The sequence below is a fragment of the Chelonia mydas genome, chromosome 7 (genome assembly GCF_015237465.2).
Source record: "Chelonia mydas isolate rCheMyd1 chromosome 7, rCheMyd1.pri.v2, whole genome shotgun sequence".
Lineage (NCBI taxonomy): Eukaryota > Metazoa > Chordata > Testudines > Cheloniidae > Chelonia > Chelonia mydas.
The window spans coordinates 122702505-122712709 of NC_057853.1; positions in this window are offsets into that span (position 1 = coordinate 122702505).

Below are 10205 nucleotides of genomic sequence, written 5' to 3' on the forward strand. Positions count from 1 at the left end.
CGCTGTGGGAAGCGCAGGGAGGGGCAGAGGATGCTAAATGCTCCGAGGTCAGACCCAGGAAGATGGAGCCGGGTGAGCTGTGTGTCCTGCAGACAGGCTGCTCCCAGAGAGGAGACTTCCCCAGAGTCCTGCCTGGGTTCGTAGGGAGCAGCTCCGGAGCATCGCCCGGGGACTCCGTGACACAGGTAGGGGAGCCCGGCCTGGCCTCTGCGCTGGTTCCAGGGTCACTCACCTGACTCCTCGTTGCCACCTCCCTGGACTTCCTCCTCGCCGGGGGAGACGCCCTGGTCCCTACATGTGTCTCATAGACTTTAAGGTCAGAAGGGACCATTATGATCATCTATTCCGACCTTCTGCACGACGCAGGCCACAGAATCACCCACTCCTGCGATAAACCTCTCACCTATGTCTGAGCTATTGAAGTCCTCGAATCGTGGTTTAAAGACTTCAAGGAGCAGAGAATCCTCCAGCAAGTGACCCGTGCCCCACGTTGAACAGGAAGATGAAAAACCCCCAGGGCCTCTTCCAATCTGCCCTGGAGGAAAATTCCTTCCCGACCCCAGATATGGTGATCAGCTGAACCCTGAACATATGGGCAAGATTCAGCAGCCAGATACCCAGGAAAGAATTCTCTGTAGTAACTCAGATCCCACCCCATCTAACATCCCATCACAGGCCATTGGGCCTTGTCACGGAGTGTGGGGGAGTGCGGGGCCTGCACCCCTCTTCCTGGGATTCACTGAGACTCTCAGCCAGCCAGTAAAACAGAAGGTTTATTGGACAACAGGAACACAGGCCAAAACAGAGCTTGTGGGTACACCCAGGACCCCTCAGTCAAGTCCTTCTGGGGGAGCAGGGAGCTTAGACCCCAGCCCTGGGGTTCCCTGCGTTCCTCCACCCAGCCCCAAACTTAAAACTAAACCCCCCCAGCAGGCTCCCTCCTGCAGCCTCTGTCCACATTCCTGGGCAGAGGTGTTACCTGGCCCCAACCCCCTCCTGGCTCAGGTGACAGGCTCTCAGGTCTCCCACCCCCAGGGAAACTCCCCTGCCCCATTCCCAGGTCAACCCTCCCCCCTCCCTGCTGCCTGTCACAGGCCTATTTACCACGAATAGTCAAAGATCAATTAATTGCCAAAACCATGTTCTCCCATCATACCATCTCCTCCATAAACTTATCGAGCTTAATCTTGAAGCCAGATAGGTTGTTTGTTGTTCGTGGGCGTCCCTCCCTGCAGCCCCTCCCCAGCGTGGGGTTTCCTCTCTCAGGCTTGGCCCACCCCCAGGGCAACCCGGGACGGGGGGGGGGGGGCGGCTAACTGAGGGCTCTGGGGAGCAAACCCGGGTGCTGAAGAGCCCGCTAGTGGGAAAGGCAGCGGGCCCTGGCTGGGGCTGAGCAGAACTCAGGCCCCGGTTTCCTGCAGTGACACCACGGGGGCAAGCCCCCCGGGGAGGCTCCTGGAGATCTTCAGCAGCCAGGCCTTAGGCAGGGGTACTGGGCTGGGGGGGGCACTGTGCCCTGCGGGAGCTCAGAGCAGGTGCGCTCATGGGCTGTGCTGGACTTAAAATGAATGAATCCCTCACCCCTCCCCGCCCCAGCCTTGGGGGCTCCATGCTCTCGGCAGCCCCCACTGCCCAGCCGCCAGGGACACCCCCTTCCGTCCCCACCCTCCACAGGGAGGAACAGGTGCGTTCCCTGGGGAACCCCTGCGAGGTCAGCTGGGAGAGACGCTGGAGACTCCTGCCCGGGGGGGCCACATGGGGGCTGCCAGGCTGAGCCTAGGGAGACCAGGTGTCTGGTTTTCGACCTGCGGGATCTTGGTGGCTCCGGTCAGCGCCGCTGACCTGGCCGTTGCCTGGCCGGTTGGCGGCACAGAGGGGCTGGCAGGCTCCCTGCGCCGCGCGGCTCCCGGGAAGCAGCTTGCGTAATGGCAGAAACGGCAGCTGGCACGTTTCCCCATCACGAGCGGTTACCATGTAAGTGTGGCCTTCTTTGCCTACCCAGGGCTGGGGAACTTAGGGCCCGCGGGCTGGATCTGGCCCCTTGGTTAATTTCATCCAGTTTGGGGGCGGGGGGGGGGAAGCCCTGAGTCTGAGCACCCCCCCCACAGGGCTGGAGCCGCTGCGCCAGCTCGTCCTGCTGTGGGGGAAAAGCCCCCCCCACCGGGCTGGAGCCACAAACAGGGAAGCCCTGAGTCTCTGCCCCCCCCATTCCCTCTCACGGATGAGTGACCCACGATTGATTTTTTTCTGTGGGTCAATGGCCTGTGACAGAAAAAAGGATCCCCACCCCAGAGCCTGCACCCCCAGCCCTCACTCTACCCCACCATGCCCCAACCCTTTGCCTCAGCCCTGAGCCCCCTCCTGCCCTCTGAACCCTTCACTCCCAGCCCAGAGTACCCTCCTGCACCCCAAAACTCTCATCCCCAGCCCACCCCAGAGTCTGCACCCCCATCCAGAGCCCTCACACACCCCTGCACCCCAACCCCCTGCGCCAGCCCAGAGCCCCCTCCCACATTCCAAACCCCTCGGTCCCAGCCCGGAGCCCCCTCCTGCACCCCAAATCCCTCATCCCCAGCCCCATATCAGAGCCCACGGCTCCAGCCGGAGTCCTCACTCCCCCCCCCCACACACGCCAATCCCCTGCCCCAGCCTGGAGCCCCCCTCCTGCACCCTGAACCTCTCATTTCTGGCCCCACCCCAGAACCCGCACCCCCGCAGCTGGAGCCCTCACCCCCTCCCACACCCCCAACCCCCTGCCTCAACCCGGAGACCCCGCCCACACTCTGAACCCCTCAGCTCCACTCCCCCCACCCCAAAGCCCCCTCCTGCATCCGAAAACCCTCATCCCTGTGTCATGGAGTCCCCGGGCGATGCTCTGGAACTGCTCCCCATGAAGCCAGGCAGGACTCTGGGGAAGTCTCCTCTCTGTGAGCAGCCTGTCTGCAGGACACACAGCTCACCCAGCTTCCACCTTGCTGGGTCTGACCTCGGAGCATTCAGCATCCTCTGCCCCTCCGTGCGCTTCCCCCAGCGAGTCCGCTCAGGCGGGGTCCTGGGGAAGCTAGAGGGTCCTGCCCCCCAACTCCGCAGTCAGACGGGACTCTCAGCCAGCCAGGAAAACAGAGGTTTATTAGACGACAGGAACATGGTCTAACACAGAGCTTGTAGGTGCAGAGAACAGGACCCCTCAGCTGGGTCCATTTTGGGGGGCAGTGAGCCAGACAACCCCGTCTGCCCTTCACTCCATGTCCCAGCCAGCCCCAAACTGAAACTCCCTCCAGCCCCTCCTCCTCTGGGCTTTGTTCCTTTCCCGGGTCAGGAGGTCACCCGATTCCTTTGTTCTCCAGCCCTTTAGCTCTCACCTTGCAGGGGGGAAGGGCCAGGCCATCAGTGGCCAGGAAACAGGATGTCGGCCATTCTCTGTGTCCAGACCCCTGCACACACCTGCCCTCTAGGGCTCTGCAATGATCATACACCCTTACCCCACCCCCTAGATACTTAAGAACTGCCTAGGGGAAACTGAGGCACCCCCACACTATTTGGAGGAAACATTAAGAACAGTCCCACTTCGTCACACCCTGGTCCCACCCCCACAGCCGGAGCCCTCGCCCCCTCCCACACCCCAACCCCTCAATCAGCCCGGTGAAAATGAGCAAGCGACTGAGGGTGGGAAGAGCGAGCGATTGCGGGGGGGGGCGCTCCCAGGGCTTCCAGGCTGCTGGCTCCAAGCAGAGTCTGGAAGCCCCCTCCCCCCCATCACAGAGATTGGGGGAGTCAGGGCCCTGCACCCCCACTACCTGCGATCACCGTGACTCTCAGCCAGCCAGAAGAACAGAAGGTTTACTAGCAATGACAGGAACACAGTCCAGACCAGAGCTTGCAGGTGCAAACAGGACCCCACAGTCCTTCTGGGGGGCAGGGAGATTAAACCCCAGACTTGGGGGCTCCCTCCTTTTCCCCAGCCAACTCCCAAAAACAAAACCCCTCCAGCCATCTCCCCCAGCCTCCCCGCAGCTCCTCCTCCAGCCTTTGTCCAGTTTCCTGGGCAGGTGTCACCTGGACCCAACCCCCCTCCCGGCTCAGGTATCGTCCCTCCAGTGAAGTCACCCCCTTCTCTCCCATCCCCCATGCAGACAGTCCCAGTAAAACTCCCCTGCCACATCCCCATGTCAATCCGCCCCGCTCTGTCCCCACACATGGCTCCCCAGGCTCTGGAACAGCCCCTGGGAGCCCCCTTCAGTGCGTCAGCCCCTCGGGGGTCACACACTCACTGGGGTAAGGCCCGGGGCTTCCCCACCTCCTGGGACCCACCCTCAGTGCCTGCAGCCCCCGCGGCTCACGCCGTGACTCCCCCCTGAGCGGGTCCAGCAGGGAGACGCCCCAAGGGGAGCCAGGCACCCCCAGGTTCCTTGCACTGCAGGGACTCAGCCAGTGGGTGACCGCAGGGGCGAGGAGAGGCTGGAACAGGCGTAGCCGGGCCTCGGTTAGCACCGAGAGCAGGAAGTTACAGCCTGGCCCAGCTGGGTCCGGCCCAGGGCCCAGAGCTCGCGGCCCCTCTGTAGTCCCAGCCCAAAAGAGCTTCTCCCTCTGCCTCCAGCAGCCCCCACTTAACAACCCCGTCCCCCCCATCCCTGACCCTCCTCGGTCCTTTGTCCGGGGCAAACATTGTCACCTGGCTCTTCCTCAGCCCTTTGCTCTCCAGCTGGTCACATCCGGCTGGCTTGGGTGGGGGGGAGAAGGGCAGGGAGGGGCTGAGGTGCATGGGTGTTTCTTGCTAGGCACCAAATGTCTGGGCAATTGGAGTGGCCATTGTCTTCTGGGACTGTCCGTGGACATGGGGCCCAGACCCTAGACAGCCCCTGGTCAGTCACACCTGGGTCTCTGCAAAGAGCAAACAACCTTCCCCCCACACCTAGTTACCCATGCAGCATATAGGGGAAACTGAGGCACACACTCCCTCATACCCTGGCAGAGCCTAGCAGCCGCAAGAGCCCTGGCTCCAGCTGGGGCTCCCCGAGCTGAGGCTGCAGAGTGAGGGGACTGCCTGCCCTCCCCCCCAAACCCCTCTAGCCAGGGCTCACCCAGGGACTGGCAGGCTCAGGAAACCAGATTGTCCAAGAGAGCTACGTTTTGTTGGAACCATTCTGGCCTGCTCCACTGTCGAGGCCTGGCTGCTTGGTAAGTGGTTTATTTTCTTCTCCTGGGTCAGGCCCCTGCACTGTGCCAAGAGCAGACGCCACGGACATGCCATCATCTTTCTGAACGGCTGCATTAGCCACGTTTCCTCGCTGCTATTTCAGGGCGAACAATGAAATGCACAGGCTCCAGCCTGCACTGCCGGCAGGCACCAGATGTTCTAATAACTGACTAATGTGCCAGCACTGGATACAAAACGAGCTGGTTGGATATTTACACAGACCCAGGCTTTTAATAGGGACTTAATTCACTCAGTGGCAAACGTCTGCCACTTCCTTGGTCACAGGCTGGGTCTGCATGCTCTGTGCGAGGCCCCGTGTTGGTTCAGATATTTATAAACCTGAAAGGGGACGGTGCGGGGTGGGGGGGGAAGCAGAGGTGTCCAAGGCTGCAGGTGACAGGTTATTTAGGTAAGCGGGGACCAGAGGGGACTGCCAGGCACGTCAGCGAAGCCCGAGCCAGCCAGGAGGACGGGCCTCGTGACGGCACTGAAATCCACTGTGCTTCGGGCCGAGTAACGCCACAGGGGTTCAGGTAACTGTCCAGCTCAGCGAGGGGCCGCAGAGCAGCAGAGCCCTGCAATGCACAGCTGTGCTCAGTGGGGCGGCCATGACATCGGCATGGGGGGGTTAAACACAGAACAGAGGGAGCGGGGACGAGAGCCCCAGCCCCTCTCGGTACCTGCTGCTCCAGCCCCTGGCCCCCAGCTCTAACCTGACACTGCAGCCCAGTCAAGAGTCCAGCCCCTCCCTGTGAGGAGAGCAGACAGCCCAGCAAAACCTGCCACTGGGAGCACCAGCCCCACGCAGCCCCTCCTGCCAGGTGCTCACACCACCCTCTGCAGCGGCTGGCCTGGGCTCGGATGAGAGCTCAGAGAGCCTGATATCCAGTCGCAGCTCCGCCACCGGCTCTGTGCATGGCCTCGGGCCAGTCCCCTGATGTCTGTGCTGGTTTCTCTCTCTCCCAGTGCGCAGGGGGCTTGTGAAGGTGAATTGCCGCCCTCGGCAGGGGGCTGGAGAGGCAGACAGCCCTCCACCCCTCTGGGGCAGGGACCCTGGCGCAGCAGAACCAGTCCCCCTACGCAGGGCCCTGCTGCACCAAGGCAGAGCTCCTCCTGCTCCGAGTCCCTCTCGTCACCATCCTGTGACCCTGGTCACCAGCCCCAACCACCAGCCCGAATCCGTCACCTGGGGATGGATAACTAGGCCCAGGTGGGGCTGAGCCAGCCCTCACCTCCCCAGTGACTGTGCAGGTTCATTGCGCAGGGGGACCCTCCTCCGGCGGCCGTGGGCAGGACTGGGCCTCCCGGCTCTGCCAGGAGCGTGCAGGAGGGGAGGGCGACAAGGACCCCCAGGCCTGGAGAACCTCTTGCAGGCAGAGATTGAACCGAGAGACGTTGTCAGCAGAGAATGGAGCCGGAGGCGGACGTGGCCAAGTCTCTAGCCCAGTGCCCAGCGAGGGGAGCTTGGGCGCCTCTGTTCTGCCGGCCTCCCAGGGTCGGGACCTTGGGTTTTGAGGCAGCTCCAGGGGGGCACAGGAGCCAGTACAGCCTCAAAGTGGGGAGCCCCCCAAGCACCGCTGGGGTCCGAGCGCCGTCTGTGACTAACGCACCAGCGTTTCCCTGGGTGGTTTCCCAGCCAGGCCCTGCGTAGTTATACAAGCAGCCCGGCTCCCTGCACTAGCTGGATTTCCCACGGCTGCACTGGCCGGGCTCTGAAACCAGCTCACGGCTGACAGGGACGGACTGGGGGCTCCCCGGCCTGTGGGGCGTCTCTCGCTCCGAGGCTGACGCTGCCCTGGGAGCCGCCTGCGCCCTGGCCCGGAGAAGAGCAGGGGGCCGAGCGGTCGGCAGCACGGGTGCTGGTGCTGGGCCGGCTCAGTGGCATGCACGGGGAGCCCAGGCCCAGCAGGGAAGCCAGCTCCCTCTGCCCCCAGCCCACGGTAGCTTTGGCACCTTGCGAGGGCAAAGTCCTGTGAGCCGCTGTCAGGCAAAGCCCCATCTCGGTGCGACAGCCTGTGCGTCGTGGCAAGACAACCGCCACGGGGTCGCCCCATGCGCCGTCTCTGGGGACGCGGGCGGCCTCGCGCGCTGTCTCCGAGCCTGGGGCCGCTGCCCGGCACCTGCGTGGATACTCACACGTCGCTAGCCCTTGGCGCAACAGGGCCCTGCGACAGTAACTAATTAACCTTTCGCGGAGACATTAAACTGCATCCCTGACACCTGCGCTCATGGCAGAGCCCAGGGCAGCTGGGCCGACCCCTCCTCTCCCGGCCACAGGCCGGTGCTGCCCTCCTCTCCCTCCCGCGGGCTCAGGGAAAGCCATTCCCGCCCTGGCTGGAGCCGGAGCCCGCTCCCAGAGGCTGCCAAATTCACCGGCAGAGGCAGCTGTACCACGGGCCAAGGCGGTACTGCAGTGACCCCTGCTGGCATACTGTGGCCTATGCAGATTTTGGGGACACCCCCCCGGCCCCCGCCCCCCATTGCCAAATGAGCCCGGCGGCTGCTCTGCAAGAGCAGGTGGCTGATGAGGCACAAGGAGACTTGTCACGCGCGGGGCTGGGGCAGGTGTGTCTGAACCCAAGGAGCAGCGATAACAGGAGACACCTGAGGCTGCAGGGGGCTCAGGCGGGGGGGGGGGGGGGGGGCTCCGTACCAGAGCACGGACAGCAACGGGGAGGCTACAAAACCCTTACTCCAGAACTGCTGTAGTAACGGCCCAGCTGCCCTGGGCTCTGTCATGAGCGCGGGTGTCAGGGCTGCAGTTTAATGTCTCAGCTGAAGGTTAATCAGTTACTGGGCACAGCGACCTCAAGTGCAGGATCCTGAGACAGGGAAGAAAGGAGAGCAGCAGAATATGGACCCTGGACTTCAGAAAAGCAGGGAGCTGATGGGCAGGATCCCCTGGGAGAATAACATGAGGGGGAAAAGAGTCCAGGAGAGCTGGCTGTATTTTAAAGAATCTATATTGAGGTTACAGGGACAAACCATCCCAAGGTGCAGAAAGAATAGCAAATATGGCAGGCAACCAGCTTGGCTTCACAGTGAAATCTTCGGGGAGCTTAAACACAAAAAGGAAGCTTACAAGAAGTGGAAACTTGGACAGATGCCTAGGGAGGAGTTTAAAAATATCGCTAGTTCATGCAGGGGTGTAATCAGGAAGGCCAAGGCACAACTGGAGTTGCAGCTAGCAAGGGATAAGAAGGGTTTCTACAGATACGTTAGCACCAAGAACGTGGTCAGGGAAAGTGGGGGCCCCTGACTGAATGGGGGAAGGAACCTAGTGACACGTGATGTGGAAAAAGCTGAAGTACTCAATGCTTTTTTAGCCTCGGTCTTCACAGACGAGGTCAGGCCATAGACTGCTGCACCGGGCAGCGCAGCATGGGGAGGAGGTGAGCAGCCCTCAGTGGTGAAAGAACAGGTTCAGGACTATGTAGAAAAGCTGGACACGCACAAGTCCATGGGTCCAGATCTAATGTATCCGAGGGTGTTCAGGGAGTTGGCTGGTGTGTTTGCAGAGCCATTGGCCATTATCTTTGAAAATTCGTGGTGATGGGGGGAGGTCCTGGACAACTGGAAAAAGGCAAATATAGTCCCCATATTTTTAAAAGGGAAGAAGGAGAATCCGGGGAACTACAGTCCGGTCAGCCACACTTCAGTCCCTGGCAAAATCATGGAGCAGGTCCTCAAGGAATCCATTTTGAAGCACTTGGAGGAGAGGAAGGTGTTACGGTGCGGGGGTGAACTGCAGACAAAACGGGGCAGACAAACCCCAACCGCTGGTGGATATTCCAATACTTAGATTTACCAAACCAGCTCAAACCAGCTTCTATAGCGTGTCCTTGGTTACTCAGACGTCCAAATAATGCACTTCCCTTGAAGTACCCAGCCTCAAGCCTCTGTCCAGACACATGTCAAACGTATAATGATAAATTCTGAAAACCTTATATCATATAAACGAAAGGGTTTTACTGACCCCAAAGGACCAAGCCCCAGACCCAGGTGTCATGTTATTGACTTGAACTGGGACCATATAGAACATGGTTGCAACCAAGGTCCTGAAGTGACACCAAATCTTCTATAAAGGGGGTTAAATAAGGTATCTAAGACAAGGTTATGGTTTGCTGGTTATGATTATGCTGTCTGTCTGTATCATTTTTGTAGTTAAAGTTATGAATATTGGCTCTATACTGTCTGTATTCCAAACTTGTGTTATGCTTCTGGGTGACATCCCAGACAAGTTGGTGTCAGCTCTGCCTAGCCTGCTTGATGGCCCATTAAGGACCATCAGTTATACAACTGACCCGTTGAGAGAAGGCAGACACGCCTTGGGACTCAGCAAGGTGTGCAGGGACCTGCCTATGGACAGAACTCTGAGGGTTTTCTAGGCCATGTGAGGAACAGCTTGTCCTTGGACAAAGAAAGAAAGACCACATGGCAAGAGACTATAAAAACCTGCTGCAGTTCCTCCATCTGATCTTCAATCCTGCTTCTGACCTCTGGAGGGACTTTGCTACCCTGAACCTCTGAACCAAGGACTGAATGACCCCTCCCAGCTGGGGATGTTCTCCAGAGACTTGATTTGAACCTGCAGCTTATTCCATCACTGCTACAAGCCTGAACCAAGAACTCTGCCATTACTATATGTCATTGATTCCATTTCACCACTTCTAGCTCTCATCTATAGCTTTTTCCTTTTATGACTAAACCTTTAGATTTTAGATTCTAAGGGATTGGCAACAGCGTGATTTGTGGGTAAGATCTGATTTGTATATTGACCTGGGTCTGGGGCTTGGTCCTTTGGGATCGAGAGAACCTTTTTACTTTTATTGGGGTATTGGTTTTCATAACCATCTGTCCCAATAATGAGTGGCACTGGTGGGGATACTGGACTGTCTAAGGGAATTGCTTGTGTGACTTGTGGTTAGCCAGTGGGGTAAAACCAAAGTCTTCTCTGTTTGGCTGGTTTGGTTTTCCTTGGTGTGCAAAGAAACCCCAGCCTTGGGCT